At 47.0% G+C, this 24797-nt stretch overlaps 1 protein-coding gene across 11 annotated transcripts in view; it reads right to left on the reverse strand.

Annotated features, from left to right (window-relative positions):
- Window positions 1-14654, reverse strand: part of NRXN3 (neurexin 3) — a 1787606-nt gene extending 1772952 nt beyond the window's left edge. For 2 of the 11 annotated variants that reach the window (XM_086319419.1, XM_086319420.1), the window contains exon 1: window positions 14290-14636. The gene's annotated coding sequence lies outside the window, so the exon portion shown is untranslated. Of the gene's footprint in view, window positions 1-14289 lie in introns of all 11 variants that reach the window. The other 9 variants (XM_086319413.1, XM_086319414.1, XM_086319426.1 and 6 more) reach the window with 9 other exon arrangements.
- Between the last annotated feature and the right edge of the window lie 10143 nt (window positions 14655-24797).

Here is a 24797-nt window from a genome sequence, read left to right on the forward strand (position 1 = left end):
GAACTGTGGTGTTAGAGAAGACTGTTGAGAGTCCCTTGGACTGCAAGGAGATCCAACCAATCCATTCTAAAGGAAATCAGCCCTGGGTGTTCTTTGGAAGGAATGATGCTAAAGCTGAGACTCCAGTACTTTGGCCACTTCATGCGAAGAGTTGACTCATTGGAAAAGACTCTGATGCTGGGAGGGATTGGGGGCAGGAGGAAAAGGGGATGACAGAGGATGAGATGGCTGGACGGCATCACTGACTCAATGGATGTGAGTTTGAGTGAATTCCGGGAGTTGGTGATGGACAGGGAGGCCTGGCATGCTGCAATTAGTGGGGTCGCAAAGAGTTGGACATGACTGAGCAACTGAACTGAACTGAACGGAATTACTTTTACAATATTGCAGTGGTTTTTACCACACATCGACATGGATCAGCCATGGGTGTACATGTGTCCCAAAATAGATATGCCACATGCAACAAAGGCTTACTGTTTAGCACAGGGGACTATAGTCAATATCTTATAATAATCTATGATGGAAAATAATTTTTTAAATAATATATATCTATTTGTATAACTGAATCACCATGCTGTGTACCTGAAATATTGTAAGTCAACTATACTTCAAAAATATATATTTATTTAAAAGTAAATAAAGTAATTAAATAAAATACCCATTATCATCCCCACTTTTACAGATGAGGAAACAGAAGCAAACAGTTTGATGATGAAGAGGAGTCGTCAAGTTCAGATCAAAGGTGAGAGTGGCTTGAGTCTGTCCATATGGAAGCCAGACATCCCTCTTCAAATCATGTGCCAAGTGACCACATGCAGCCTCCCTTAGCAAAGGGAGCAGGGGACTCAGACTTGAAAGACTAAGGTATAAGCCCCAGCCCTTGAACGCACTAGCCTTGTGAACTGTCCCACCACCTGCTGCTGCTGCTGCTGCTGCTAAGTCGCTTCAGTCGTGTCCGACTCTGTGTGACCCCATAGATGGCAGCCCACCAGGCTACCCCGTCCCTGGGATTCTCTAGGCAAGAATACTGGAGTGGGTTGCCATTTCCTTCTCCAATGCATGAAAGTGAAAAGTGAAAGTGAAGTCGCTCAGTCGTGTCCGACTCCTCTCGACCCCATGGACTGCAGCCTACCAGGCTCCTCCGTCCATGGGATTTTCCAGGCAAGAGTACTGGAGTGGGTTGCCATTGCCTTCTCCAACCACCTAGGCTTGGTCTATTCCAATGTGAGACAAGGAGGGTGAGCAAACAATGACCGCCAGAGTCACTCCGAGCTCTGGAGGAAGCTGTCTTATCTGCTTTTATTTTGTTTCTGTGCATATTTTATTTCTACTTATTGGATATCCTAGTATTCTTTCCAGGCTTCCCCGGTGGCTCAAACAGTAAAGAATCCACCTGCAATCCAGAAGACCTGGGTTCAATCCCTGGGTTGGGAAGATCCCCTGGAGGAGGGCATGGCAACCCACTCCAGTAATCTTGCCTAGAGAATCGCCATGGACAGAGGAGCGTAGCAGGCTACAGTTCATGGGGTAGCAAAGAATCAAACACGACTGAGCGACTAAGCACAGCACAATCGTCAGATATTCATAAAGGTCTGATGCAGCATTTCCTTTATCCTTCACAAGCATTTCCCCCAATAATATTCTTGCATATCTAATCCTATCTTGATGTCTGCCCCTGGGAGGACCCAAACTGACACACCCACCATCTTCACCGTATTTCTGTTCTCTTCCCCCTGCTTCAGACGAGTGATCCTAAGAGAACCAAAAAGATCCTCACTATCCTGGTCTTGCTTTCACAAGGGTTTTCTGGAACTCTGACAGCATACCCCGTCATTTCTTACAGCATCTTGGCCAATATCTAAGCACTCGTGCTGTGCTGTGCTTAGTCGCTCAGTTGTGTCTGATTCTTGACCCTATAGACTGTAGCCCACCATGTTCATGGGAGTCTCCAGGCAAGAATACTGGAGTGGGTTGCTATGCCCTCCTCCAGGGGATTTTTCCAACCCAGGGATTGACCCAGGTCTCCCACACTGCAGGCAGATTCTTTACCATCTGAGCCACCTAGCCATTCTAAAATGTCAATAAGCATTTTGCAAAAGCATTAGATGAGCTTTGCCAAAGCTATGGTTTCTCAAAGTCAGTCAAATCAAGGGGTTCCTTACAGAAGAACTTTTCAAATGATACCCATGATACCCAGGTATTCAGTTCAGTTCAGTTCAGTTGCTCAGTCGTGTCCGACTCTTTGTGACCCCATGAATCGCAGCACGCCAGGCCTCCCTGTCCATCACCAACTCCCAGAGTTCACTCAAACTCACCTCCATCAAGTCAGTGATGCCACCCAGCCATCTCATCCTCTGTCGTCCCCTTCTCCTCCTGCCCCCAGTCCCTCCCAGCATCAGAGTCTTTTCCAATGAGTCAACTCTTTGCATGAGGTGGCCAAAGTACTGGAGTCTCAGCTTTAGCATCATTCCTTCCAAAGAAATCCCAACCCAGGTATTGCAGATACTCTATTGTGGATCTAACAAAGGAGAGGCCAGGTTGGCAGGCCTTGGCAACCTCTAGTCCCACTTTAACCAGAACGGCTACACTTTTATCATTTTGTTATTGTTGTTTAGCTTTGTTTTTGATATTGAAATTCTATTTATGATTTCATTTGGGGATTAAAATTTTCTGCTCCCCTAAGTAAAAATATGTAATTTATAAACCGCTATCAGGCACTTTGTGGTAACTGCAGGCCATTACCACTGAAAACAACTAAAAATCTGGATAAAATATGCAATATATTTTTTTAAAGTCATCAGAATCCTGGTTACATAGTGAGGAAATACTAGTTTAACACTGAAGGGAATCAGGAACCCAGAGAAATACGGACATCACTTTTGCCCTGAAAGTATTTTCTGAGTCTAGCAAATATGAACTTTGTTTTGAAAGCCTGGGTTTCCCTGATAGCTCAGTTGGTAAAGAATACACTTGCAATGCAGGAGACCTTGGTTCCATTCCTGGGTCGGGAAGATTCATGGGAGAATCTTCCCACTCCAGTATTCCTGGGCTTTCCTGACCAGCTCAGTTGGTAAAGAATCCGCCTGCAATGTGGGAGACCTGGGTTCGATCCCTGGGTTGGGAAGATCCCCTGGAGAAAGGAAAGGCTACCCACTCCAATATTCTGGCCTGGAGAATTCCATGGACTATATAGTCCATAGGGTCACAAAGAGTCAGACATGACTGAGCAACTTTCACTTTCACTTCTTTAAAAGCCTGGCAGTGTTAGATAGACAGACATCAATGCCCAGAACCTGTATAAGATGAGGTAACCAGAAGCTGACCTTTTTCACAATAAGCTAGAGCCTCAGGGTGAGAATGAACCAGAAATTAACTAGCCCTGAAAAGAATCTAGAATAGGTTTGAATTTGCCTGTTGACGAGGGCATCTTAAGTTTTAATTTCATTCGAGAGGTGGGGGAGTGCTCTAGATTTAGAATACCTTCTAATTTCTGCCAGAAAAAAAAGTAAAATTTCTCTCTAGAGGAAACTGTATTTTTCATCTCAGTTCTTTATAAATGGTTTTCATGTACAATGACCAACACACAATCAAAGATAACCAGGCAGACTTTACAACCATGACTAAAAACCCAAAGCAATAGATACGAATGAACTTCTCTGTCCCTCAGCTCTGAGACCCTGTTGGGACTAGAAGTACCTCCACTGGGTCATAGTGACCACCACCTGGGATCTGATTGGCCCAATCCGTAATCTCCCTTCTAACAACGTAGGCGCCTCCATTCTCTAACCAAGAAGCTCAGCTCCCATACCCGCTAAAGGACGCACTCACAACCTGAGCATATGACCCCAGAGTCAGCTTTATGCTTTCGCCATAGGGAGAGAGCTTCACAGGTCCATCGTGTGGGAAGTTGGAATCACTCGCACCATAAAGACAAAGATGCCTCCCCTTCAGCCCATGACCACTACATGACAGCCCCCCTTGTCCACTTTCTTCCTCCCCTCCAAGAGCCTGCCCTCCCTCTTGATCAAGATTGCTCTCCTAATTAAAATAAACAAGTGTCAGGAAGCAATTACTGCAGAGAAGGAGGCAGATGGTAGAACAGTGGCACTCTGGTATTGCATTAAGCAGTAACTTGCTCTCTCTTCAGAGTTTCTGCACTTTAATTAAGCATCATTGTAGACAGGTTCAGTGAGCTCTGGAGTGGGGTTTATCAAATTCGCTTTTTGCAGGGCTGATGCTGCATGATTGTAAGTGTTCCTGATGCACACAGTTCAGCTTCCTGAGAGAGCCCAAGAGAGGAGCAAAGGGCAAGGAAGCCCAACCCCACCTTCTTTGCAGGCCAAAGGGGATGAAACTCTACTCAGAGGGGCGGAGATGGTGACATAGATGGGGATAGCCTAAGTGAACCCTGAGACAGGGGAGCCAGATGTCCCAGAGCTGAGTGCTAACTTCTCCTTCTGTGTGCACCACACACAGGATTCTGGCCTGAAGGGGAAGGACCAGAATTGGGGAAGGGGTAGAACACAGAGGTTAAATGAGACAGACTTGGGTTCCTTCCTGCATTGCAGATAACACCAGTCAAACTACTTTACATTTCTGTGCCTCAGGGCTTTTCCCTTCATTTGCAAACTGGAAGTAATAACAGGTAACAATTATTGAATATGCACTTCTGCCAGGCCCCATTCTAACCACTTTGTGTGTTTACTTTAACTCATTTAATGCTTCTCCTAACAATCCTATAAGGTAGGTACCATTATGACCCCATTTAACAGATGAGAGGCCTGAAGCACAGGGAAAATAATCCTGCCCAAAGCCACACAGCTGGTAAGTGGAAGAGCCAGAAATCCAATCAGTCAGCCTGGATCCAGAGTCCACCCTCCCTCAAGGCCACAAAAACCACAAAGCAAAATAAGAAACTATTTTCTACCGATCAGCAATGAAATCAAATGAACCACTGCTACATTCAACACAGATAAATCATAAAAACATGATGCTGAGCAAAACAAGACATGAGTATGAGTCCATTTATATGAAATTTTAGAAAAAGCAAAGCCAATAAATAATGACAGAAACTACATCAGTTGTTACCTAGGGCTAGGGATTGACCACAAAAAGGTACAAGAAAACTTCCAAGGGTGCTGGGAAGTTTCTACATCCTGATTGCGGTATTGGTTACACAGGTGTATATATACCTGCCAATACTCATTGAACTGTACACTTCAAACGTATACAGTTTATTGTATGTAACATAAACCTCTAACCAAAAATTTACCTTATATACTGAGTGACTAAATGCAAAAATATGAAGGGTAGTTATCCTTGTGTGATGAGATTCGTTCATTCAACAAATACGAAGCACTGATTGGATCTCAGGAAATGTTCCAGGTGCTGGTGACCTATCAGAGTGAACCGATTAAGAAACTTGCCTTGGTGGAACTTAAATTCTACTGAAGGAGGAAATAGAACAGGCTCCATCTTGAAAGCAGGACTCCATCTTGGGCCAGACTGTGGACTTTGAGCTCTATGCGCAGGATCTATGGAAACAACATACCAACTGGAAAACCAGGCCCCCGGAAGGAAGAGCCCCAGGGCTCTCCATTGCCTAAAAGAATACCCTAATTATCTGTGTAACTGAATAGAATCATACATTCTATTGTGCTTATTGGGGTATGATCACAGGCCTATTGATAATTGTCCACTGTTAACTACCTAGGCTTAAGGCATACGAATCAGAATCATGGGTTTAAGGCATAGGAGTCATGGGTTAACTTTGATTGTATCTTTCTTTTCCTTGGTTTATACTAGTTCCAGAGAACTTGGGGAGGTGGGTTTGAACACGTACACTTAGGGTTTATTAAGGTTTTCACAAAAACTGGTTGGGATCCTTGGCTAAGAGGAGACTCTGCCTTGGGCCCGCCAGCGTAATAAACTGCACTCCACTATCTGCATTGTCCTTCTGAGTGAGTTTCTTTCCCAGAACACATGGCTACAACACTATTAGAGAGAGATAGATAATAAGCAAATGCATAAATCTAAGAAATAGTGTGCCCTGTGGTGATGAGTACTCTGGAAGAAAACTAAGCAGAGAAAGAGGAGTTAGAAGTTTTGGAGGGAGGGGTTGCCATTTAAGACAAGGGGCTCAGGAAAGGGCCCCTTCTCAGCAAGGTTTGTGAGCAGAGAGAGGAAAGTAGTTAAGATAATCATACCCACCATGACAGCCAGCCCATCTGGCCTCTGGATTCTCCCTCAGCCTTTCTCCAGTCTTCCACCCCAAAGCTACCTCCCAAGAATCTATGCATCCTGACTGCTAGCTCATTCTCCCAAGTGCTCCAGATTCTCCTTGCCTGGTCTGCTGCTGTTGCTTCTTCCCACAGCTGGCATAGTCCTACCTGCCAAGGTCTCCAGGCTCCCCTCTCCCTCCCTCTGCTTATGCATCCCCCACACACACACCCAGGCAAGTCTTCACACCTTGCTTCATACCACCTGCTCAGTTTAGAACATCCTGCCACCTTTCGGGTACAGACTCACCTCCTTCAGATGGACCATCAAGAAAACAAAACCAAATGTATGGTGGCCAGGACACCAACTTCATCCCAAGTGGGGTTCAGATAGCCATAATTATTAGTATTATTTAGAATCATCTACTAAAGGAGATGCTGGAATTGTAAAGCTGAGTATATAGGGTCCCACCCTTCACAGAGACACATATGTAAGCTATAAATTAGTTTATAGTATCTGATGCCTGTACTGATGGAAATATATCATCATAATGCTGTCAGCTAACCATGTGCTGAGAGCTGGACACAGCCCTTTGGATGCATTGTTGCTGCTGCTCAGTCACTAAGTCATGTCTGACTTTTTGTGACCCCATGGACTATAAGCCCACCAGGGTCCTCTGCCCATGGGATTTCCCTGGAAAGAATACTGGAGAGGTTTGCCATTTTCTTTTCCAGGGGATCTTCCCAATCCAGAGATAGAACCTGTGTCTCCCTCAATGCAGGTGGATTCTTAACCACCGAGGCACATGGGAAGCCCTTAGAATGCATGGTACCATGTAATTCTTACAATAACCCTATGAAATAGGTGGCTGCATGGTAAAGAATCTGCCTGCTATGCAGGAGATGTGAGTTTGATCCCTGGGTTGGGAAGATCCCCTGGAGAAGGAAATGGCAATCCTCTCCAATATTCTTGCCTGGAAATTCCAGCAACAGAGGAGCCTGACAGGCTACAGTCCTTGGGGTCACAAAAGAGTCAGACATGACTTGGCAACTAAACAACAGCCACAAACATAAAGTAGGTAACTTATTACTCCAATATTACAGCTGAGGCTCCCAGAGGTTAAGTAACTTGCCCAAGATCAGGCCGTTGATAAGTGGCTGAATCAGAAAATCAGAATGGGAACAATTTCTGTCCTGCTCCAGAGCCTCCAGACTAACCACTAAATGAAATCTACCCACCCATGAAAGTAGCTCAGGGCAAGGTAGGTTATCTTTGTCCAGATAATGGGGATGCTTCAGAGAGGAAGCATCCATTCTAAATTTTAAAAGATGAGTAATTTATTTGAAGGTTTATAATGGGGAGGAGACATTGGAAAGAAGAAAGGAGAAGAATCCAGGGATAACAGGAAACATGAGGAAAAGCATAATGGTACAAAAAGTGGTGAATTGTTGAACACTGCTGGAGGCGCAATGCCAGGAACCAAAGGACTGAGAACCTGAGCTTGGAGAGGTCAACAGGGGCCAGGTTTTGAAAGGCCCCCATGACAAGCTAAGCAATTATGTTTATTTTATTTAACAAACTCTTACTTACTATGTGCTAAGCACTTTTTAAGCACTTCAAAAATATTAACTCACTTAATTCTTATAACAACACTATGAAGTAGGTATATTATTACACCTACCTATTTTGACCCAGGAATTGAACCCATGTCTCTTAAGTTCTTTACCACTGGTACTACCTGGGAAGCCCCAGTATTATTATTCTTCTCTGATTTTATAGGTGAGGGAATTGAGAAACAGAAAGTTTACATAATGTGCCCAAGATAACTCAGCCAGTCAATGGGATTCAAACCCAGGCAGTCTGACTCACAGAGTCCAGGATCTTAGCCACTATCTTTGGTATACTAAGGAGGTTTTACAGAGGAGAGAATGTTTTATGCAAGGAGTAGATTTGATCAGGTTTGTATTTCCTTTAGCTCCTTCCTACAGTATGTAGGAGAGGAAGAGAAGATGGAGGAAGAAAAGAAGGGACAGTAAGGAGACCACGGGAGAATGAACCAATGTGTTCCACTTGGAGGCTGATGACTGTCCACTGGCAAGAAAGACAAAGAGGAGCAGATGGAGTCCTCGAGCACTGAAAAGACAGAACCAAAGTGTTGCAATGACTAATGAGGTGGGGGAAAAGGGATACTGTCGCTGGCTCCCACCTCTCCAGCTCGCATTCCTGGGCAGACATGGATGCTGCCCACTCGCACAAGCAGGAAAAGATGCAAAGCAGACTTGGGTGTGCACAGTGTAGTATCAACTTACTTTCGATTCTCAACTGCAAGAACCAGTAGTCAGTCACCTAAGTAGGACTGAAGCCAACACCCTTATTTATAAGCTGCCAATTTTGATGTGCCCACGAGAGGAGAGGACCAGGACTGGTGATCTACGGTGTAGGAGGGGGTTCAAGGCTGGAAGTACCAACAGGGGAGTCATCCACCCTTGGGTAGCAGTGAAAACCACAGGAGTAGAAAAGCCCACACAGAAAGGGGATGAGGTACGAGAAAAGGGTGAGTGGTAGGGCTCTGGAGAATCCAGACATTGAAGGGCCACATAGAAGACATGAATCAAAAAGAAGGGGTGTTTATAGTTCAGTTCAGTCAGTTCAATTCAGTCTCTCAGTCGACTCTGACTCTTTGTAACCCCATGGACTGCAGCACGCCAGGCCTCTCTGTCCATCACCAACTCCCACAGCCTACTTAAACTCATGTCCATCGCACTGGTGATGCCATCCAACCATCTCATCCTCTGTCGTCCCCTTCTTCTCATGCCCTCAATATTTTCCAGCATCAGGGTCTTTTCAAATGAGTTGGTTCTTCGCATCAGGTGGCCAAAGTATTGGAGTTTCAGCTTCAGCATCAGTCCTTCCAATGAACACTCAGGACTGATCTCCTTTAGGATGGACTGGTTGGATCTCCTTGCAGTCCAAGGGACTCTCAAGATTCTTCTACAACACCACAGTTCAAAAGCATCAATTCTTCAGTGCTCAGCTTTCTTTATAGTCCAAATCTCATATCCATATGTGACTATTGGAAAAACCATAACTTTGACTAGATGGACCTTTGTTGGTAAAGTAATGTCTGCACTTTTTAATATGCTGTCTAGGTTGGTCATAGTTTTTCTTCCAAGGAGCAAGCGTCTTTTAATTTCATGGCCATAGTCACCATCTGCAGTGATTTTGGAGCCCCCCAAAAATAAAGTCTCTCACTGTTTCCACTGTTTCCCCATCTATTTGCCATGAAGTGATGGGACCAGATGCCATGATCTTCGTTTTCTGAATGTTAAGCTTTAAGCCAACTTTTTCACTCTCCTCTTTCACTTTCATCAAGAGGCTCTTTAGTTCCTCTTCACTTTCTGCCATAAGGGTGGTGTCATCTGCGTATCTGAGGTTATAGATATTTCTCCCAGCAATCTTGATTCCAAGCTTCATCCAGCCCAGCGTTTCTCATGATGTACTCTGCATAGAAGTTAAATAAGCAGGGTGACAATATACAGCCTTGACGTACTCTTTTTCCTATTTGGAACCAGTCTGTTGTTCCATGTCCAGTTCTAATTGTTGATTCTTGACCTGCATACAGATTTCTCAAGAGGCAGGTCAGGTGGTCTGGTATTCCCATCTCTTGAAGAATTTTCCACAGTTTTTTGTGATCCACACAGTCAAAGGCTTTGGTGCAGACTCTTACTGAGCTATAACTTTTAAAGTTATAGCTCAGTAAGAGTCTTTAAAAGTCCAATGTGGTGAAGTGGGAAAAAGAAGCTGGGAGACCAACACATTGACCTTGGAGAAGTCTCTTCACATCCCTTGAGCCGCAGTTTGGACTTAATGGTCTTCAGTATCTCTGCCAGTTATGAATCTGTGGAATGGGTCAGCAGATGACCCATAGATGACCCCCGAATGGAGTCTATACAACAGTCTGGGAATATTCAGGAAGGTGAGTCCATGGAGGGAGTGCAGGCCAGTCAAGCAGAGAGGCCACCATCCAGGAATGGAAGCAACCTCACCTACCTGGCTTCCTCTTTAAGCCTCTCCGGGTCTTTTCTCTCTGCCTCTGGAACAACACCGAGCTCCTTCGTACCTGGTCACTCTCCTCTGGGCACACTAGAGAAGAGATGTGAGGGACCCAACCAGAGAGCAAAAACCAGCTAAGTAACTGTATACTAAGACCACACAGACATCATTTCATGGGTCAATAATGGTGGGAGGATCTGTGAGAGGTAATCACAAAAGTGTTTTGGAAGAAAAGGACCATTGTATATAAAGAAACCCCTCCACCGTATCAGGAGACAGACATGAATCTCTTTGGGGTAGCTTACAATTTGGGAAGAAATGGTGTCTCTACTTTTGTGTTCTATAAGCCCTTTAAACACAACATGTCCCAAACTGGACTCATCAGCATCCCACCAGCCCCCTAGTCTGCTGTCTCTCCCATTCCTCTGGCTCAATGAATGTGCCCCCAATCTCCCAGCTCCCCCATATGTTACTTCCCTCCCACCTGCCCAGTGCTCTCTAGTCTCAAAGCCACTACAGTAGATTAATTTCACTGTCATCTCTCACCAGAATTACGGAAATAGACTCTGGTCTCCCGACAGCCAGTCCTGGTCCTCTCCAACCCACTCTATACAGGGAGCAAAGCGGTCTTTCCATAAGTTGAGGCAGATCACACAACTCCTTTCCTTACAGCTCTTCAATGACTCCCTGTTACTGTCAATCTGAAATCCATGCTCTGACCTGCAGAAAAGGGCCTTCATCATCTGTCTGCCTCGTTATCATCACCCCCCTCACCACCTGCCTCTACGCCAGCGATTGGTGTCTGTAACGTACCTCCTTGTCCCTCCACCTTTGTGCAAGCTGTTCCCTCTCCCTGGAATACTCTTCTTTACCCTCTGGCCTAGTCACAGTCATTTTTTAGATCTTCCAACTCATTGTTTCCAGGCAGACTCCACGGTTCACCCCAAGCTAAGCTGGGTGCACTTCCTGGGTGAGATCACAGCACCCTGTACTTGACTAGATTGGTCACATATTTGCAATAATCTATCTATCATTTACTCCTTTAATTGACTATAAGCTCAAGGATCTTATAGTTTGTTCACTATTATATCTCCATCACCTAGCAGAACATATGACAAGCAAAATAAATGCTTAACAAGCAGTGAATAATGAGTAGATCGTATAGCCAGCAGGTAGACACGGAAACACTGAGTTTTAGAAGAGCAGACCTGAAATTACCCTTGGTGGCCATCTAGAAACATCCTCCCACCCAGTCCAGGAATCTCCTCTGGCCAACATTTGGAGGCTCTGGCTCTCAACATTTGTTCTACTGACCACTGTCGGGAGGCTCTACTTTCTAGAAGGATCTTCCTTAAACTGAGCTGAAGTGGGTCTCCTCAGAACATCCTGGACTTCATTAGTTATAGCTCTGCTCTCAGGAGTCACACAGACCAAGCTTTATTCTTCATTCCTTATGACAGCTTCACACATATAGGAAGACAGCTGCCACGCCCTGCTTATCCCCTCAATGACCTTTTCTTCTACTATACCCTTCACTTGTTTTCAGAGCTCCACTGTGCCCAGGAATTCCACTGCTCTCCCACCATAACCACTGCCCACCCTGGACAGACTCTCAGACTTAAAGAGTGATGCCCAAAGCCAACTCAAGTGTCTTCATACCCAGGGCACTGATAGCCAAAGACGAACTCAGTAACACAGCATGGGGCTTTAAGTCATAAACTCAGTAACACAGCATGGGGCTTTAAGTCATAAACTGAATGAAATCTCCAGTTCTCAGAATTCTCCTCAAACACCCAGGATGGAAGGCATCATAAGAGGAAAACCCATGCCACTGAGTGCCTGTAGCTCAGAAAATAAAGGCATCTCCACATGGAAACCTGAGTCTGGGGGAAAAAAAAACCCTTTCGATCATTGACTCATCTCTCTGCCAGCTCTCCCAGTTCACTTCCCTTTATTTCAAAGTTCAGTACTTCCTCTTCCTCTGAATGTCATTTAATAATTATCATTTTATAAGGGGGAAAGACTGACACTGACCTTCTCCCGTGCCCAATCCTACTAGTTAGAGAGTTAAAAGATCCTCTTTCATCCAAACTCTAACCAAGCAAGAACTTAACTCATATTGACCAGAGATATATTAATACTTTCTTTGTTACCCAAATGTTATTGACCAGAGACCTTTCAATATTCACTTACAGAACAAATTGTCAGCCACAGGCATTAGTTTCTGCAAAAATCTCCCAGTCGATAATGTGTTAAGACTCACCCAAGTATGCTGTGAATCATCTCAGCCAATTAGACACACGCAACACATGACATACTGCACCATCCCAGTGGAACACTGTCATGGGGATAAAGACCCTGTTGCAGGCAAGTGACTTAATCCCTCTAGCTTCCACTTCCTCATCAGCGAGTAAGGGGACCAGCATAGGATTCTGTCCCCAGTATACTTGTCATTATCAGAAACACACAAATACAACCAAATCAGTCCCTCCAGATGACACTTAGACATCACTCCTCTGGCATTCCCTGCCTTTCAGTTTCCAAACCCCAACCCCAATGGTTCTGAGACTCACTTACGCCTTGGATGGTGTGTCCTACGTACTCTGTGGTCCAGGACAGTGGACATCAAAGATAGGTTCTTTCCCTCCTCCCTCACCTTGTGCCACCAAGTCCAACAAAGGACAGAAGAATAGACGGATGCTCTTTTCCAACTCCCTAATTTGATTCTAACCTTACTAGAAGCCCCTGCTATACGCAGTCCTGCAAACTTCCAAAGAGCCCCACAACCCTCAAAGAAATGTAAAAAGACTCATTAACATATAAAGTCCTTGGGAGAATCTAAGTGACCCAGAACACAGTTACTCAGGGCTCTTTCTTTCCATGCCTAACACTTCAGAGTTTACTTGCTAACATCTGTTTTGCATATGATTTCAATAGTATTACATGCACCTGTTACAAACTTTTGAAAACACAGAGAAAAATATATAGTTATATCATTGAGAGATGATTAAAATTCACCTTATAGCCTTTCTTTTATGCACATATTATTTAATTGAGATCATAATGTACATATTATTTTATAGCCGGACTTTTCCCTATGCCATTAAATTATTTTAATGATTGCATAGTATTCCATTATCACCATGAAGTTAACTAATTTCTCATTTTAAACACTCAGGCTATTTCAGCTTTTATAAATAAAACTGTGACAAATACCCTTTAAAAGATATTTATATATACCTCTTTATAGGATCTAGTGTTTTTGTGTTACATTGGCAAAGGAAAAATCAAAGGAGGAAATACACAAAATCAAACTGAGATGGCTGACATCTTTTTCCCCTTACAAATTCCCAACAAATCCATCTACATATGTACTCATTCTTGCTTAGTACAGCTTAAGGTTGAGACAATGAAATAGCATTTTTTTGGTCCTGTCAGGCAAAAAGCAGCAAAGATGTATCTTAAGGGTATTGGAAAATGTTCTTACATATTACAGGCAGAAATGTAATATGGCCTAAACTTTGGAGGGATAAATACTAATATTTCTAATTATAGAAAATGTAGGGCCTAAATATCTAACAACAGGGCACAAAGTAAATTGGTATGTCTATACAATAGAATATTTCGTATCCTTACAACCTTTTAAATAAAATATTTAAGAATTTTTTGACACATTAATACACTCACATTATAACACTAAAAGCAGGGGGAAAAAAGACCATATATGTTATTTCATTTCTGTAAAAAAAAATAAAAAGTAAATGTATCTCACATACACACACACCTGAGTGAATCTACACCAAAATGTAGATCATGGTATATGGTAGGAAAAGAACGATTTATGCTTTGGCCTCTGTGCTTTTCTAAGTTTTTGAAGTTTTCAGTATTAATCATGTCCTATTTACATTACATAAAATACTATGTTAAGGTGGTAATTTAAAACGTATGAAATCAGTGAAGAAAATAAAACAAAACTAACTCAGCTTTTCAGACCCTGAGGCGGTCAGCTCAACTCACCGTGTCTCCTTTCTCAAAGCTCTCCGCCGTTGGCCGTACCCAAGAGGAAAAAGAAGAAAAGCAACAACTAGAAAGTGAGGCAGGGACATTTCCCACCCAGTTGTGAAACTGAGCCAAGTCACGGAGAAAAACTGGGATCAAAGAAATGATCCAACTTGTGAGCCGGAGCCAAACACCACGCTATGAGTTGCTGATGTCTAACCCTGCAACGGGAACACCCAGAGAACGCTTCACCCGGCTCCAAGACGCCAGCAATGAGTCATTAATACTCCCCAGGCCCCAGGAAGCCTCACTTCACTCAGGGAGGCTGAAACAAAGAGGAGTGGCCTCCCTCACAAAGCGAGCCTCCCACAGCACACGTGGCTGGCTCCCACACCTGCCCTGAAACTCACAATCCCCGGTCCCCCCTCCCCAGGCAAGCTCCACTCCGGAAGTCGGTTCAGCACTGCTCAGAATGCCCTCTCTATGGGGACACAGACACGGGAGGAGACATCATCATGTGTAAAGAGAAAGGCGCAGGGACTCGGGTATGAAGCTGTGCAAGCTCATGCCTTCCTCACGTGTGTCTTCAAAGAGACAAGCACTCAACCCAGGCAGGCAGGTAGGGTGGGAGGTCACGGCCCCAACCAGGACTGTGTCGTGGGGTCTCCACTTGCTGGCTGTGCAACTGTATGCAAGAGTTTTGATGTCTCTGCGGCCTCATGTCCTCTTCTGGAACACAGGGTAATCCTATCTATCCAGTGGGTTACTGTGATGATTAAGTTGAATAATACACTTGGAAACTGGCTCCATTTCCTTCACCTGCCTTTGTCCCTGGAAAAAGCCAGAGATTCATATTGACTTATGCTTCCCACCCTCAGCAACCAAGACTTCTCTCTTTGGGTGTTAGCAAGGGGAACTGGGCTTGATATAAGAGCTCTATTGAACCCACTTGATCAACATATTCAGAACAAGAAGGTCCACCACTGGCATTTATTTTTTCCCAAGAATCCTAGAATTAAGAGTTGGGAGGGACTCTAAGGTTACCTAGTTGAATCTCCCCTACCACTCTCCTTGTACCCCACGTTCCAGTCCTGACAGGTGACCTCCCAAAGGAGCACACACACACACATCCCCAGGGGAACTTTCTGGCTATGATGAGCCCAAGCACTTGACAAATGTCACATCCTTTGACTCTTGACACCCCCAGAAACAGAAACCATAACGCTGCAACATCTTTAAACAACAGGGAAGCCGTGAAGTCCTCTTGCAGAGGCTGATTTCAATTTCCTGCATTTCACTTTTTGATTTAAAAATTCTGTCAAATCCTTTCTGGCTGTAGACAAGAACAGGTGTTCCCTGTATATTCAGGTAGGGAAATGGAGTTACACTCATTTTAAATCACACAGCCTTTTGTTTCCCCTTCTGCTCCACCCAGGATGGCCCTCTGCTCCCAGGTCCTGGAAGCTATGATGAGGTTCAGCCATGGCAGCATCACATCTCCCAAGTTCACGGTGGAGAAAAAAGCCCAAGAGGGACCAAAGGGGGATGCTATGGGTGTTTCTCCCCTCCCACTGCCTCCATTCAGAACTGTATCCTTCCCCCTGGTGGAGGCCCCTGGCCTGAAATGGACCTTACATGAAACGGCCTTGGTCACTAGAACCCACTTCTGCCCTGGTGGCGTCGCTCAGAGAGAGGTTTCAGTGGGGTATGTCCAAATTGCATTTTCCTCTTGCAGCCCCAGAGTCACACTTCAGATGCGCGTCCTCTGACGAAGACGGAAGGCAGCCTGTCCGCGTGTCTGAGCGTGTCACGGCCATTCTGGCTCTGCCCACCAGTCCATGAGCTCCTCTCCGGAGGCAGTGTATTTCTCCGTTCTCCTCCAGCCCAACTTGTCAGCAGCCCCTTTGGGCGGCAACGTAAAAGTTGTTTGGCTTCAAAGGTCAGCTTGGTACGCGTTCTTTGCCTCTGCCGCCAGAGTCCTACGAAAGCCACGGGAGTGCAAGCCGTCCTGGAGGCAGGCCACCCCCGCTCCCACCCCCGTTCTCACTCCTTCACCAGCGCCCCCCTCGCCTGAACAGTGTCTTCAGCCAAGGAAGGACAGACGCTCACAGGCTGTGTTCCCACCGCCTTCCTCGCGCAGAAAAGCTTAAGCGCCAAAGCTCGGCACACACAGTTGTTCAAGTCACACAGCAGAAGCCACCAAGGGGGTCAGATAGAAGGAGCCCTGGGGCTGGGGGGCTGACCCTTTGGTGTCCGCGGGCCTCTGTGCTCAAGAGGCTTGACAGTGCAGCGAATATAGCCTGGTTCAAAGTCAGGGAGGCTGTTTGGCTACATTCTCAGGCAGTCATTTCTATTAATGAGGCACCTGTCCTAAAAATGCAGCTCTCAAATCAGGGTCCAGGGCCTTTGGCACCCTGGCAGATTCTTCCAGATGGTCAGCAGGCTGTCGCATCCAATATTAATGCTTAAACTATGACAGCATCAACACCTCTGCTTCCAGCATGACACAACCACGTCCTTTCCTTGTGACATCTCTAAGAACCATGGACTGTCACCACTCAGGAACTTGGAGAGTTCCAACCTATCCTCACTTCATAGATGAAAAGCCTGAGACCAGGAGCCAGGAAAAGCCACGCCGTAGCCCTTAAGATTAATGCCAGGTAAGGCAAGAACCCCAGTGCAGATTTTCCTTGAGCTACAATACCTGAACTGCCTTAAGGAAACACCTACTGTCAACCATAGACTTTCTCCCACTCAAGTCCAGTGAAGGGTTTTTCCTATCAAGGGTGGGTTCAGTAGCTAGACCATGGGGAACTTTGCTTAAGTCACTGGAGAACCTCTGTTGTTAATCAGATTAAATCCAAAGAGGATTTATTAAGTTTATTTTTCATTAGACAATATAAAACCAGCAAGTTCAAGGTCTTAGTCTCAGAGGTCTAGGCTGTGTCCAGAACCCTACTGTTTACCTACCCTAGTTTACAGCTATGACTCTCAACCGTTACTATGCATCAGAATCGCCTGGAAGGTGTTCTAAAATGCGGCTTGCTGGGCCCTAGAGTTTCAGACTCAGGAACTCTGAGGCAAGACCCAAGAACGTGTATTTCATATAAATTCCCAGGTGACACCACAACCCACTTTGAGAACCATGTACTCGAGTGTCACCAAGACGGACATTTCCATTTGCAGTCCCCACTCCATCCCCCAAGCTACACATTCACAGCTAATCCGCACCTGCGCAGTCGCCTCCCCTGGCTGCAACCTTATCTGATGGTTCTGCCCAATTATGATGACTCGCTTGTGCTACAACATAATGTATTGCCCCATTAACAGATGGCTGAAGATTCAGGCTGGCCTCCTTCCCAAGATCGCCTGCCCTGTGCTGTACCAGTTCCCCCAGTCCAGACAGAGCAGATGAACCAGTGAGGGGGTTTTTAGACACCATCTTGACAGCAAGTCATTCCTAAAACGCTCCCATCACACCAGCTTTGCCAGGAATCATAGAAACCCAGGAGTTATCACAGTCCAAAGATGGAGACCTTCAAGTCAGTGTCTGGGAGGCCCACAGAAATATCTAGTTTGTCTACAGGGGCCTGGTTGAATCTGAGGTCATGCTCCCAGTGGCCTTTGTAATGCGGCAGTTGAAGCCAGGTATATTGACATCTGGTTTTCTTCAGTCAAAACAGTATTAAGAGGAGCTAACGTTTATTGTGCCGGGTCTCTGCCAGGCTTTAAAAATAACTCCTGTGAACAGAGCTCTAAGGCAGGTACCATCGTTTCCCTTGTTTACAGATGAAGAAACTGAACAGACTTTCTAAGACCACGTAACTCCTTGTTCTCCTTCATCCATCTTCAACTTGCAGGGCTTTGCTTCCTCTCCAGGCACTCTCCTGCTATAGGTACAAAAGTCATGACATCATTCAGGGGGACAGCCACTCCTACATAATACATTGAGTCCCTCCCTGGCTCAGAGAAGGTTGGGTTGGCTCCGCTTTGGAAAGGGCAAGGCAGGCAGTTGCTCGTATCAATGGGTGTCTTCTAGCCTCCAGGGCTCGGCAAACCCCCTGCGACACTGGGTTGTTCAGTGGGACACAGCCAAAGCAAGAAAATGGGACCTTAACTGAGGTTGACCAGTAAAATAGCAGAGTAGGTTTAAGAGCATGGCCGTGTGGGCTGAAGCCAGGATCCACGGCCCGCTCACCTCGGGCTAGTCACGTGGCCTTAGAAAGTCTGTCCAGTTTCCTCATCTGTAAACCAGGGAAACGATGGTACTTGCCTTAGAGCTTTGTTCACAGTAATTATTTTTAAAGCCTGGCAGAGACCTGGTACAATAAATGTTAGCTCCTCTTAATACTGTTTTGACTGAGGAAAACCAGAAGTCATGACAACTGCCTGGCTTCAACTGCCACATTACAAAGGCCACCAGAAGCGTGACCTCGGATTCAACCAGGCCCCTGTAGACAAACCAGACCCTTCTGGGGGCCTTCCAGACACCCGGTTGCTCACTCACCTCCAGCAGCACTGGCCAGAAACTGGCCCCCAGAAGGGTGCACTTATTCCTCTCACATGAGGCCTCTTTGGCAGTATTCTAGATAATTCAACTTGGCCTCTCATAAACGTCCATTTTAAGCCACAATGCAAGCTCTGACAGAATACTTCTGCTGACCTCATTGCTTCTCCTAGTGCTGGCATCACCAGAGTTCCTTGGAGACAGGAACTCCAACCCACAGCCAGGCATCCGTTAGAGGTTTTTTTTTCCCTCAGTCACCATTTCACTGGTGCATATCCATCACCTGACCCTGACAGGAAGCTGCCAGCTATAAACCCAGTTAAAGAATCTTCAAGGAATTCTTCCCAAACTACAGGAAATGAGCCGCTGTCTAAAGACAGACTAGAGGCTACTTGACACTACTTAAGCCCTACACACTACTTAAGCCCTACTCCTAGCCAACTAATTGGCAAGTCTGTTCTGTTGCCCTCTCCTCAGTGCTGGGAAAACTGTGAGGACTTGAACTAGTTAATAAACCTTAGATCTGGGCTTCCCTAGTGGTTCAGATGGTAAAGAATCTGCCTGCACTGCCGGAGATGCTGATTCAATCCCTGGGTCAGGAAGATCCCTGGAGAAGGGAATGGACAGAGGAGCCCGGCAGGCTACAGTCCGTGGGATTGCAAAGAGTTGGCCACAATGGAGTGACTAACACTTTCACAGATTTGCAAGAAACAAAGTCTCCCTCCAAGTATGGTCAGGATGAATTGTTGTTGGGAAGATACAAGGAGTAGGGCAGGCTAGGACCACAAAGCTGTCACACAGGAGGAGCTACACCACCCCCTCCTTTCCCTTTTTCTTTCCTCTCCGGCACCACCACTTTGCGTTCAGCATCCCTCGCCATCTTCCCTCTCTGCTGGCCACCATCTGCTAACTTCAGTTAGGACTAAATCATGATATTTTAGCTCAGGAACCCCCCACCACCAGCTCAGTGTCCCAATCTCAAACTCCCGAGGGAACAGAACCCTCAGCCTGACTCGTCTTTTTTAAGCTCTAGATCACAAACCAGGATGTGGCTGGGCAGCCAAAGTGGCTCACTTCCAGTGCAAAAAGCCATATCTGCGGGGTAGAGGTGGGCAGGGTCCCAGGTTACGAAGCAGGACTTCCGTCCACTCAACAAGGATGATGGAAGGGCAGCTTCTCTCAGAACGAGGTGGGGTTAAACAGAGAGGGGAATAAAAGAAGAAAATAATTAAATTCCTGTTCCAGGCAGAAACCCGCCCAGACCGGCACTTCCCCACCCAGAGTTGTACCAAGACCTTAGATTTCTGACCGGGAGAACAGCAGCCAAACGCTAAGTATGGAGAGTGAGCCTGGTCTGAGGGCTCTTCAAAGTGGGTCAGAGATTGAATCTGAGTCATATTTCTTCCTTAGCTGGAGACACTGTCCCTTCCTCCGGATTGGAGGAGCTGTACGGTAGATCATGTTTCTCTAACTATACAGTCAACGTTTGGGGATGGACGATAGAATGGGATGGAGGGGAGCAGGTGTCAGATGAGATGTTTGGAGGTGTTTCAGAAGTCTCTCCTCTCCTCCCTGACCTGGCCAGGAGAGGAGGAAGCAATGGGAAGGAAATGACTCCAGTAACGTCTCAGAGGGATAATGCTGGGTCATGGATACCCCAGAAAAGGGCATGCGAGGGCCAACCCAGCTCCTCTCACCAAGAGAAGGGCAGTAAGACCAAGGCCCAACCTGGTCAATACCCAGCCAAGAAGGAAACAGGGGAACACACGCCATCTCTTTGCCAGCCTGTCTGCCAAGAACTGGACACTTTAGTAGTCAGAAGACCCAGCAGTGCCAAGAACAGCAAGGGGAAGAGCTGCATGAAAGCCGCGGCCTGCCAGTGGCCTAGGAGTTCTTGAGCCAAGACACAACCAAGCACCTCTCCAGCTGCTGGAGATGACGGTTTGGGGCCGTGGCAGGAACTTGTGGCCAACCTGCAAAATCCTGCCATGCAGCCTCACAGAGTTAGGTGGAAGGCAGCACAAGTGAGGAGAAGGGGCATGGCAGTGTGACCCGGTGTGTGGCTGAGCTCCACAGAAACAGAAGGCCTTCTCCAGCACCCCAGCTCACAGCGTGACAGCCTCTTGTATCGATTATGCATGGCGGCCACTGAGCAGACAGGCCGGCTGGGCAAGGGCCGAGGCCTACTGGATAATTGATGTCCTGACATTGGCATTCACAGCGCTGTGGGCAGAGTTCAAAGGAAAGTGCTAGAGAACAGATGCTGGAGACAGAAGCCAACTGCCACACTTCTTCGGCTTCCTGTGGGCGGAGCAGAAAGGTCTCTAAGGAGATGGTGCAGAGTGATGCCAAAAGGCATGTGTGTGTAGGTTACACAGCTCCCATTGCCCGCAGCCTCCAGTCCCAAAGCTCCGGGCAGACCCCTTCAGGACGAGTGGAGTGTCAGCGCCTGACCATCACTCCCAAGTCAGGCTAAGTGAGTGACCTCCTTGGAGCCCCTCTGATTACCTGTGGCTGCCTCCATCAGAACCTACTAACTCACCCATCAGTTCAAAGCATTTCTTCCAATGCAGTGGAGAAGGAAGCCTTCTCCGATGCACTTAACACAGATGAACCTCCCATTAGGGGCAAACAGCTCCCCGTACCCTTCCTTCATAGCTTTATCCCAGTTTGTACTCGGATTTTCAGTACCTCCTTTCTCACTCTCCCTCCCCGCCCCACACTGTAAGCTCCACGAAGAAGCGGACTTGTGCGCCCTTTTCCCCACTGCACCCCCGCCCCCGCACCTGCCACAGTACCTGGCCTATGTGGAAACTCAACGCTCAGTGACTTAGCAAATGAATAAGTGAGTCCTGCTACACCATTTTACTGTTGTATTAATCCCCCTTTCCTCCCAACTAGACTGTGAGATCCTTTGGGGCAAGGACAGCATCTGACTTGTCTTTTCTCTCCAGCACAAAAATAAGGGGGATGAGGTCAAGCATCTCTGGCACCCTTGGGTGATTATTTCCCATCACTGAGATGAACCGAACAGCTCACCTCATGTTCCTTCACCGTGCTTAGTGTAATTCCTAAGCCATAACAGGTGCTCAGCTATTTTCAGAAAATTTACCTTTCACAGAGCCCACACCTAAGACTTGGAATCAATCCTCTATGCCAAACAGTGGCAAGTAGGTCCCAGGTGGTGATGACACTTCAAAGCAGCCCGTCCTGGGCACCCCGCATGGACAAAGGTAGTATTTAGAGCAGAAGGAGATCACCCAGGGGGTGGGAAAGCTGAGTATCAGGCCACCCCACCGATACTTTCTGGCTGGGTGACATAGAGAAAGCATCAAACTTCCGAGTGGGCAGTTATCTCATCTCTAAAAGTGGAAGAAATTTCCCCCTGGCCCAGAGGTACCAAATCTACCATCCAGTTTTATGGTGACTAAGTACAGCTGCTAGTTGTATGGACCCAAGTTTGAGACCTAGCTTCTCCGATTTTCAGCTGGGACCTTGGATAAGAGACTTGAGTCTCAGTTTGCTCATCTGTAAAATAGGGCTAACAAGAGTTTACAAGGATGGGATAAGATGACACATGAAAAGGACTTTGTACAAATGAACACAGATAGTCATCTACTGAGGGCAGCAAGTTACAGTGGAAAGACTATAGGCTTGAAGGGAAAGCCACTCCAGTTAGCTGGCTGCTAATGGACAAGCTAGGTTTTAAGGTTCAGTATCCTCATCTGGAAAGGGAAGGAAACAAATCTGTTTCTCCTCACGCTGGCTGAGTTCCCGCCCATCCAGGACACCTGTACTTGCTGTTCTGTGTGACACGCGCACACACACACACACCCCACACAGCGTTCCCATGGCTCTCATCACTCAGATCTTAGCTCAGATGTCATCTTCCCTGCAACCCTTCCAAGAAACCCATCAGCCCTTTATCCTATTTTATTTCCTTCCTGGTAGTCACTTCTGGTCTGAAATTGTCTAATTTTATGTGTTTATTGTCTATTACTCTTCTCACTAGACTCTCAGCTCAATGAAAGCAGAAAACCTGATGTGCTCTCAGCTCTGCTGTATCACGGAGAAGGCAATGGCACCCCACTCCAGTACTTTTGCCTGGAAAATCCCATGGATGGAGGAGCCTGGTAGGCTGCAGTCCATGGGGTCGCTAAGTGTCGGACACAACTGAGCGACTTCACTTTCACTCTTCACTTTCATGCATTGGAGAAGGAAATGGCAACCCACTCCAGTGTTCTTGCCTGGAGAATCCCAGGGACGGGGGAGCCTGATGGGCTGCTCTCTATGGGGTCGCACAGAGTTGGACATGACTGAAGCGACTTAACAGCAGCAGCAGGTGCTGCTGCATCACCGGAGCCTAGAATGCTACCCTGCAGATACTATGTGCTGAACAAATGCTGAATGAATGAATGAACCCATGAACACCCTCCAGGATCACCGTGAAGATACAAGTGGATGATGTACATGAAAGTGCCAAGTGCCGTGCCTGACTCATAGTAGCCTCTTCGTGTTCATTTTCCCTGCTTTTCCTGTGAACTCAGTTTTTGAGAACTATAGTCCTTAAATATTATCTCAGCTTGAGATTTAAAACTTACATAAACTGAGCCAAGGTTACCAGATGGGGGGGCGGGGAAGAGAAGGGGGAGCAGCCATAATTAACCTCTCTGCGCAAATCTCCACCAAGAGCTTCTTAACACCTCTGAAATATCAGAGCAACCGAACCTCCCAGGATCCCCTGAGCGCTCCGGAAGACAGGTCATCAACTGAGCCCTGACCGCATCTGCACACGTTGCACGTCAGACACAAGGACAAATGGCGCTCAGACCAGTGCCAAGGGGTCAGCGCCAGCCAGGGTGTAGATTCCAGGCTGGGCCCCCCGAGAGGGCCGGGGGCTGGAATGCAGACCCAGTCGGGCGTCACCCAGGATGGGGACTGAGAGAGTCGCTCCAGGACACTAGAGCACCCCACCCTGCTCTGTAACGACGGTCCCCTCCCCCTGCCATCCATCTCTGGAGCCCCTCTGCTCCTCTGGCATGTCTCGCACTCTGCTGCTCTTAACCCACCAGTGGGGGTGTCTCCCCACTCTGCCCAAGGGCCCAGGCCAGCGTGGCGGATGTGTCTGTCTTCCCTACCCCCTGCCACATGCAGCCAACCACCCCAAGCCAGGTTCTGACTGCCAGGGGCCAAAGGTGGCGAGGACCTCACCTTGCCCACACATTCACCTACATTGTGAGTGACTGAGCCACAGCTGCCCCACAAATTCAGAAAGGCAAGACATCGGAGGTCAACGTGGGGGTGGGGGGAGGGTTCCCCCAGGGGGGATCCCTCCCCACAAGCTGAGCCTAAACCCTGGATACCAGTCAGAACTCACAGCCCTGCCCCTCTCCCAACTCTGCGGGACCAAGATAGGAAAAACGCAGGTGTGAACCTCCGTTTTAAGTGCAAGGAAAAGCTCTGTGGCTCTCTACACTCAAACGCCACATGGCCTGTCAAATGGCAAAGCAAGGTCGCAGCGGGGTTCACCTGTCGTCGCACTTGGCCCATTGCACCCAGAAAACCCTTGCCACTGGGAGGAGACAGACTGGCATGGGCATCACGCCCCTGCCCCAAACCCAGTTTGCATTATCTCCATGGACTAGAGCTTGAGCTGAGTCTCTGCTCCATCCCTTTGGGGCAAAATCCAAAGGCAGAAGGAAAGAATTAGCCTGAGGGCTAGTTACAGAAAATAAGCACTAGATAGAGAGACAGAGAGAGTGGCTCTCAAGCCATCACACATCACAGGGCCTGGGGAGGGGGCTTCCCAAGGGCAAAGGCTGACAGATGACCTTGAACTCTGTCTTCGAGCCAGTTCAGTGGTATCCTTGACCCCTTTCAGTCCCATTTTCGCTTGACACTCCAGTTTCTTGGTGAAGCTAAGTTCTTTTACAGGACAGGGGTCCTTAACTTCCACTCCAGTGGGTTCCTAGAGTAGCCTGCAATTCCTAAATGACACCGCCCTGACTCTCAGACCACT

Source organism: Bos grunniens, chromosome 10 (genome assembly GCF_055505025.1).
Source record: "Bos grunniens cultivar Pamir isolate PY7600 chromosome 10, Bosgru_T2T1.0, whole genome shotgun sequence".
Taxonomy (NCBI): domain Eukaryota; kingdom Metazoa; phylum Chordata; class Mammalia; order Artiodactyla; family Bovidae; genus Bos; species Bos grunniens.